The sequence below is a fragment of the Capricornis sumatraensis genome, chromosome 21, assembly GCF_032405125.1.
Source record: "Capricornis sumatraensis isolate serow.1 chromosome 21, serow.2, whole genome shotgun sequence".
NCBI lineage: Eukaryota > Metazoa > Chordata > Mammalia > Artiodactyla > Bovidae > Capricornis > Capricornis sumatraensis.
This window is the reverse complement of record NC_091089.1, coordinates 50,699,799-50,707,850: the sequence shown is the minus strand read 5'-3', so window position 1 is coordinate 50,707,850 and position 8,052 is coordinate 50,699,799. Positions and strand designations below refer to the sequence as shown.

The 8,052-nt window shown below is 42.7% G+C and overlaps 1 non-coding gene across 1 annotated transcript; it reads left to right on the top strand.

Annotated features, from left to right (window-relative positions):
• The first annotated feature begins 7,034 nt into the window (after positions 1 to 7,034).
• Positions 7,035 to 7,141, top strand: LOC138097762 (U6 spliceosomal RNA). The gene has a single exon (XR_011146505.1). It is a non-coding gene; the product is annotated as a U6 spliceosomal RNA (small nuclear RNA).
• The last annotated feature ends 911 nt before the right edge of the window (positions 7,142 to 8,052 follow it).

Here is an 8,052-nt window from a genome sequence, read left to right as displayed (position 1 = left end):
AGCCAGTTTTAAACATAAATATAAAAGCCTTTGGGGGCTTCCCTGGTAGTTCAGCTTGTAAAAAATCTGCCTGCAGTGCAGAAGACCCCGGTTCAATTCCTGGGTTGGAAAGATCCCCTGGAGAAGGGATAGGCTACGTACTCCAGTATTCTTTGTCTTCCCTGGTGGCTCAGACAGTAAAGAATCTGCCTGCAATGCAGACCTGGGTTCTGTCCCTAGGTTGGGAAGATCCCCTGGAGAAGGACATGGCAACCCATGCCAGTATTCTTGCCTGGAGAATCCCCATGGGCAGAGGAGCTTGGTGAACTACAGTCCCTGGGGTTGCAAAAGAGTTGGACACGACTGAACTCGTCAGTCCTTTAAGTCCTTTAAGGACTTAAAGGGAAAGGAATTGGGGTTGCCTCTTTTTCTTTTCTTTATATGTCATCGTTTTCAGCAGAATTGGTTGACTAATACAGAGATGCAATGTGAAAAAAAAATGGATATGACTGGTTCTTTGATCATTTGTGTTTCTTAGAATTGCCATTGTTGTCTTTCTGTATTTGAAGCAAGTTCTGGCTCGAATGGAAAGAGTGGCCTCTCAGGGCTATGATAGCTGTGCAGAAATGGCATGTGAGCACAGAATTCCTGTGGGCCTGCGATACCTGGGAGTTCAGCCAGACACAAAGAGAGGGCAAGCTGAGCATGTCATGGAGCTGCACAGTGGGTCCAATTAACACTACAGGTAAATGGGAGCAAGGAGCAGAGGACACATACTTACCATATCTCCCCTCTCATGCCCAGTCTCCATCACCCCATTAGATGTTAACTTATAACACACAAGTTCGAAGACAAAGTTACCAAGAGTGTCAGGACTGCTATAGCAGAACATTGAACCAAGTCAGATCTGTTATGAACAGCTGCACACATCCAGTGCCCATAATGCTGGTCTTCAGGAGGACCCAGTAAATGACCTATTCTAAAGGCAAAGAGGCAGAGAAAGGCTGGAGGGAAACAGTGGCCAAGGGTTTACCCAGAGTGGCTTTCTCGAAGAGCTCCAGATAAAAACAGTGCAAAGCAGGAAGACAAGCAAAATGAAATGATAGCCAACAGTTTGCAGTAAAAATGGACACAGAAGTACTTCCAAAATTATATGGAAGGACTCAGAATCTATGCTTCCTAAGGCCATTCAGTGTGGTCACACCCCACAAAACTCAGTAAACCCTGAGTCTGACAGGGCTTTGTTCCTGAGCCCAGGAGTGCTGAAGAAGGGATGGGGTTATATTGAGTGTTTTTTGTTTACAAATATGTGAGGTGAAGGTGAGGTGAAGTCGCTCAGTCGTGTCCGACTCTTTGCGACCCCATAGATTGTAGCCTACCAGGCTCCTCTGTCCATGGGATTTTCCAGGCAAGAATACTGAAGTGGGTTGCCGTTTCCTTTTCCAGAGGATCTTCCCAACCCAGGGATCCAACTCGGGTCTCCTACATTGTAGGCAGACGCTTTACCATCTGAGCCACCAGGGAAGCACAAATGTAAGTTATATTTATCGTTATACACACACACACATATGTGTATGTGTGCATGGTTGCTTCAGTTGTGTCCAGTTCTTTGTGACCTGATGGACTGTAGCCCGTCCACAGGGCGCTCCAGGCAGGAGTACTCGAGTGGGTTGCTGTGCCCTCCTCCAAGGGATCTTCCTGACCCAGGGATCGAACCTGGGTCTCTTATATCTCCTGCACTGGCAGGCAGGTTCTTTACCACTGAGCCACCTGGGAAGCCCCTTGACAACCTACAGAGACTTTTAAAGCTCTAGATAGTTGCAGAAAAAAGTACCTGGAAGGCATGGGCTGTGTTTTCTACCTCTTTTGCACAACTGGTGATACTTGGTTAAGACACATATTAGATTGTTGCTAAATTTCTTACTAAAGGTCTGTGTACGGTTAGTGGAGGAATTTGGAGTGAACCTGGTGGATGGTCCTGCTAATTTTACCAACGTTTAAAGTTAGTTTTGTCTACATGACTACAATGCTATTCTCACGCCTACAGAATTAGTACTAATTCCTTCATATGGCCAGATATACATTTTGTGTTTGAATTTCTCCTATTGTCTCATCTTCTTTCATTTTTATGGTTTTTCTTGTTTATTGAGATGTAATTTACAGATGGGAAAATGCACAAATTTCAAGTGTACTCCTTGACAGAATTTTACAGGGATGTGCATTGTCAGAGCCAAAGTATATTCCAAAGTGGTAGCATCAGATCTATAGTTCTGCCATCAGTGTGTGAGTTGAAGTTGCTTCACATTCTCACTAACAGTATTATCAGTACTTTAATTTTAGTCATTTCTATTGGGAGGGGCAAAGTGTAGATGTATAGCTCTGATTCATAATGATATCGAGAGCACCTTTCTGTATGTCTATTCTGCATGCTCATTATTTTTTTAAAAATTGGCGTGTCTAACTTTTTCATACTGATAATGGAGCTTTTTATATGTTCTGGATATTAGTCAGAATATATACATATCTTTTCCCAATTTGGCCAATCCTTTCACTCTATTTTATCTTATCTTTTGATTAAAAGATATTCTTGGCTCAGTGAAGTAAAATTTATCAATGCATCCTTTTTTGGTTAGTGTTTTTTTGTGCTTTATTAAGAAAAATTTGTCTCCTTGAATATAATGAAAAAACTCTTATATTTTTCTCTAGAATTAATGTTTGTGTGTGATGTGAGGTAGTTTGTATGTGATGTGAGCTAGAGGTCAAGGTTAGTTTTTGCATATGGAAATCCGCTTGGCCTAGCGTTATCTTTCCACCATTGAGCAGTAATAGTAGCAGTGCCTCTGCCCTAAAGCGAGTTAATGGGTGTGTAGAACTGTTTCTTGTCTATTTTACTTATCTGTTTACCTAGAGCATGCTGTTAGTTACTATAGAATTATATTAATTCTTGCTATCTAGTACCCCTAACTCTAGGTAATCACTGGCCTGCTTCCTTTCACTATAGTCTGTTTTTTCTAAAATTGCACATAAAGGGAATGATGTAGCATGCATCCTTTTGCTTCCCGCCTCTTTCACTCAGCAGAAGGTTTGTGAGATTCATCTATTTTGTCGCATGTTTCAGTCATATGTTCCTTTTAGTTGCAGAGTAGTATTTCATTGCATGGATATACAGACATTTGCTTATTCTTTCACCTGTTGATGGACATTTTTTTCTAGTTTTTTTTTTCTATTACAAATAACGGAGTTACAAACATTTATACACAAAAAGTACATAAAGTTGGTTTTGTCTGAAAGATCACAGAAATACAAATGAGATATCAAAACATTAGGAAGTACAGTTTGCTCTGTGTTCTTGCAAAAACTGCTTATAATACATGTTTCTTGCTAAATGTTCACTCTGAAAAAATTATTGAGTGAATGAATGAAAAGTGAAGTGATGAGAGGGGATAGCAACTCTGTCAATAATTAGCAGCTAAGTTTCTTCAGCTTTAGAATAAGCTTGAAAATGTTTGGTGCATTCCAATTTAAAATTCTATGATTCAGTTACTATTCATAAACTCAATTAAGACAGTCACTGCTTGATAAGAGGCAACAAAGCGCAACTATGTAACCTGGTGATTCATTTGCTACCAGATGTTAAAATGAACAGTGGGTGGTGCACTTTCCTGCAAACAGAAGAAGTAGCAGGTAGACAGTAGAAGATACATTAATTCATTTGATCAGGAATTACTAAATGCCTGTGGGAGCCAACCTGCTCGGTACACTGTGCATTAAAGTAACTTGAAGTTATTAATGTGAAGACTGGGGATAAGGCCTTATTGGGCATGATGACAATAAGATTCCTGTAAGATTACTGGAGACACTCAAATGTCCAGAGAAGGGGTGGCCTCCCCGTGAGCCAGAGGGAGGGTCAAGGTTACCTAATTCCTGCTTGTCTACAGCCAGAGTGGGTTCATCTTCTTCTTCACTCTATGGGAAGATTATGGAAACTTCAAACCAACTATTCACTCAGCAAAATATTTCTTGACCACCTGCTAAGAGCCAGGCATGGTGCTAGGCACTGGAGATACAAAGATGAGCAAATGTAGTCCTGTCCCCAAACTGCTCAGATGGTGATTGGAGACCATTGTGGGGATGGAGGGCAATGCAGTGTGGCCGTCTTGGTTGGCAGACATAGTTGCGTGGTACCTGGCTGCCACCCACTGCACCTGCCTTTCCTAAAGACGGATGGTAAGTTTCCTGTTGGTTTGCATATGGCCTCAGCATCCTTCTTGACACAGCCATCAGGTAATCACTACCCATGAATCAGAATTGGCACAAAAGACGGAACATATTTTCTTCCGAGGCAATGAAGGCTATAATAACACCACACACACTTGCTATGGGAGTTCAGTTCAGTTCAGTTGCTCAGTCGTGTCTGACTCTTTGTGACCCCATGAACCGTAGCACGCCAGGCCTCCCTGTCCATCACCAATTCCCGGAGTCCACCTAAACCCATGTCCATTGAGTCGGTGATGCCATCCAACCATCCCATCCTCTGTCGTCCCCTTCTCCTCCTGCCCTCAATCCTTCCCAGCATCAGGGTCTTTTCAAATGAGTCAGCTCTTCGTGTGAGGTGGCCAAAGTATTGGAGTTACAGCTTCAGCATCAATCCTTCCAATGAACACCCAGGACTGATCTCCTTTAGGATGGACTAGTTGGATCTCCTCGCAGTCCAAGGGACTCTCAAGAGTCTTCTCCAACACCACAGTTCAAAAGCATCAATTCTTTGGTCCTCAGCTTTCTTCATAGTCCAACTCTCACATCCATACATGATCACTGGAAAAATCATAGCCTTGACTAGACAGACCTTTGTTGACAAAGTGATGTCTCTGCTTTTTAATATGCTGTCTAGGCCCAGAGAAGCAATTAATTAGCGCTTTTGGGTGAAATTTGGGTGAGAAGTCACTGAGTGAATGACAAGTCAAATGGGCCTCAAAGAATGAATAGATTACTGTTGGTTAAAGACCGCCAGGCCTCCTTTCACTCTGTGCACTGTTGCTGGCTTACTCTGCAACTGGGAGAGAAGGTAATAGCCCCTGGGAAACATGACTCCCTTTTAGGTAAAGGTGGGGTCTATTCAGTTTCCTAAGATTGGGGCCCTGATGGGAGTAGCAGATGCTTGGGAGGGGATGGAACCTTGATGTGTAGTGTGGCTGAACCAGCCTGTTGGAGAAAGTCCAGGTTGCTGGCCCGGCCACTGGGTTTTCTTTGGCAGAAGAATGTCCAGCCTCTTCATGTAGTTGGTGCCAAGCAGGCCAGGCATAGTGAGCTCATGGCGTTTCATGAGTCCTGGAGCTGGAGACTTAGGGTGGAGGGATGTAGAGGGCCGGAGATAGTTCTAATGGCTCCAGGCTTGCAGCAGGCAGGGATTTGGCCCAATGAAGACAGGAAATCTTCTGAGCTTTCAGACATTGTGTCATATGAATGTTTATTTGGGAAGAGGAAGCCATCCAGGGAGCACTGGTGCCCGTCACCAGCTCCTGGGAGAGAAACCCAGCTGGTGTGTGTGTTACACTCCTCTACCACGTGCCCATGGAGCACATGGACACACAGGCGCTTGCACCCTCATCACCCACCCCACCGCCCCCACCTGTGCACATGGGTGAAGTGAGTTAGCCCATATTCAGTGAGAAATAACAGAGCTCCAGAGCCCGGCTGCCTGCATTTCCACCCAGATCGGGCCACAGGGGGCCTGACTCTCTGGGGCAAGTCCTGTCCTGCCCATCCTTGGTTTTCCCATCTGTAAAATGAAGAAGGGAAAACCTCTTCAACCTACTTGAGAAAACAGAGAGAGAAGAGCTGTGCAGAGCAGAACAACTCCATCCAAACGATGAGCAATCTTTGTCTTCATGACCACACAGCGGACTCCCTTCTTTATATTCGGCCACCTATCAAGTCCTGTGGACTCTTTCGGGTATCTAACAATCATCACCCCCTCTCTGTCCCCACTACCTCCGATCTAGTTTACATCTTAGTTATGGGCACCTGACCCCCTGCGCTAGCCAGCTCACATCTCCCTGCCTCGGCACACCTGCTCACATTGCTCTAAGGATGGCTCAGGTTAGATACTTCCTGTCCCCCGGTCTTTCAGACTTCCTCCTGGCCTCCTTGCCTCTAGTCTCAAATTCTTTCTTGATCTTAAATTACCTACTCTTCCAGTGGTATCTTCTATTTTTCCCACACCAGTCTTCTGTACTACAGCTGTACCATACTCCTCTTTCTTGAGCAACTTTGCGAATTCTTAACTTTGTACATTTCCCTTTATTCCTGGATGTGCTTTTTTTTTTTTCTTCTTTTTTAAAGTACTCATCATGTCCATGTATTTGGAAAAAAGCAAAGTATGTTACAGATTCATCAAAGATACATATGTGAAACCATAAACACATTGGGAGAAAATATGGGTGAATATTTGCGCATACTTTGTAATCAGAAAGGTATTTCTAATATGACAAAGTCATAGAGTAGATAACGTCTTAATCAAGTTTCAGGAAGTGAATAACTAATCAGAGTTGAAAACTTCTGTACATCAACACAAGGCTTCCCTGGTGGCTCAGTGGTGAAGAATCTGCCTGCCAATGCGGGAGACTCGGGTTTGATCCCGCTGAAGCCTGTGGGCCCTAGAGCCTGTGCTCTGGCAACAAGGGAAGCTGTCACAATAAGAAGCCAGCTCTCTGAAACTACACAGTAGCCTCTGCTTGCCGCAACTAGTGAGAGGCCCACGCAGCAAAGACGCAGCACAGCCAAAAATAAGTGACTAAGAACCAACCAAACAAACCTCGACACATCAAAACAAACCATAACAGAAATGCATAGAAAGGGTTTGGAAAGTCATTAACAAATTATTAAATGTGGTTATTTCTGGGGAGAAAAGTAAAATTCTTCTGTTTTGTGGATGTGATGGTAGATTGAATTTTTTTAACCTGGTATAATTGTGATCATTAGAGATGCACAGAGATGATATATTCCTTTGTAATCAAGAATATTAAAGACATCAATACAAACAAAAGTTAAAAGCTGTGCTCACTTTAGCAGCACATATACTAAAATTGGAACAATACAGAGAAGATTAGCATGGCCCCTGTGCAAGGATGACACACGACTTCATGAAGTATTTCATATTTTTTTAAAAAAGCTAATGGCAAAGTGGTAAAAATATCTGTAATATATGAGACAGTCAAGGGACGAATATCCTCACTATGTGAAGAGCTGTTACAAAAATAGAGGGGGAAGTGAACAACTCATTAGGAAATGGGCCAAATAAGCACAAATAAGCAATTAACAAAGGAAAAATGTTTATGGCCAAAAATCTTATGGAAAAACATCAGCCCCATTAATAATTTAAAAATTTAAATTAAAACAAGAAGTTTGGCAAAACATCTGGACTGATACATTAAAAGAAAAATAATTGATCTTTGCCAAGCTTCCTGTTTTAATTCACATTTTGAAATTATTAATTAAGCTGATATTTTCCCATTTATTTACTCTCTATATAGTGAACTCTTAGACACTCGGGTACTGCAGGAATGCACACCCGTATGTTATTTTGGCAGGCAATTTGACAATAGCTATCTAATCTTTAGGGCTTCCCAGGTGGTGCTAGTGGTAAAGAATCTGCCCGCCAATGCAGGAGATTCCTGAATCAGGAAGACCCCTGGGAGTAGGAAATGGCACCCCACTCCAGTATTCTTCCCTGGAAGATTCCATGGTTAGAGAAGCCTCATGGGCTACAATCCATGGGGCCACAGAGAGTCAGATACAACTGAGTGACTGAGCACATACATGCATCTAATCTCACAAATGTGTGTATATTTTGACTCAGTAATTTCATTTCCCACATTTATTCTCAAGAAATAATTAAGAGCAATCCAAAGGGGACCACATCAAAGCATTGTCATTAAACTGGCAAAAATTAAAGATAAAGAGAGAATGTTAAAAGCAGCCAGGGAAAGGCAACAAGTCACATACAAGGCTATCAGTTGATTTTTCAGCAGAAACTCAGCAGGCCAGAAGGGAGTGGCATGATATATTTAAGGT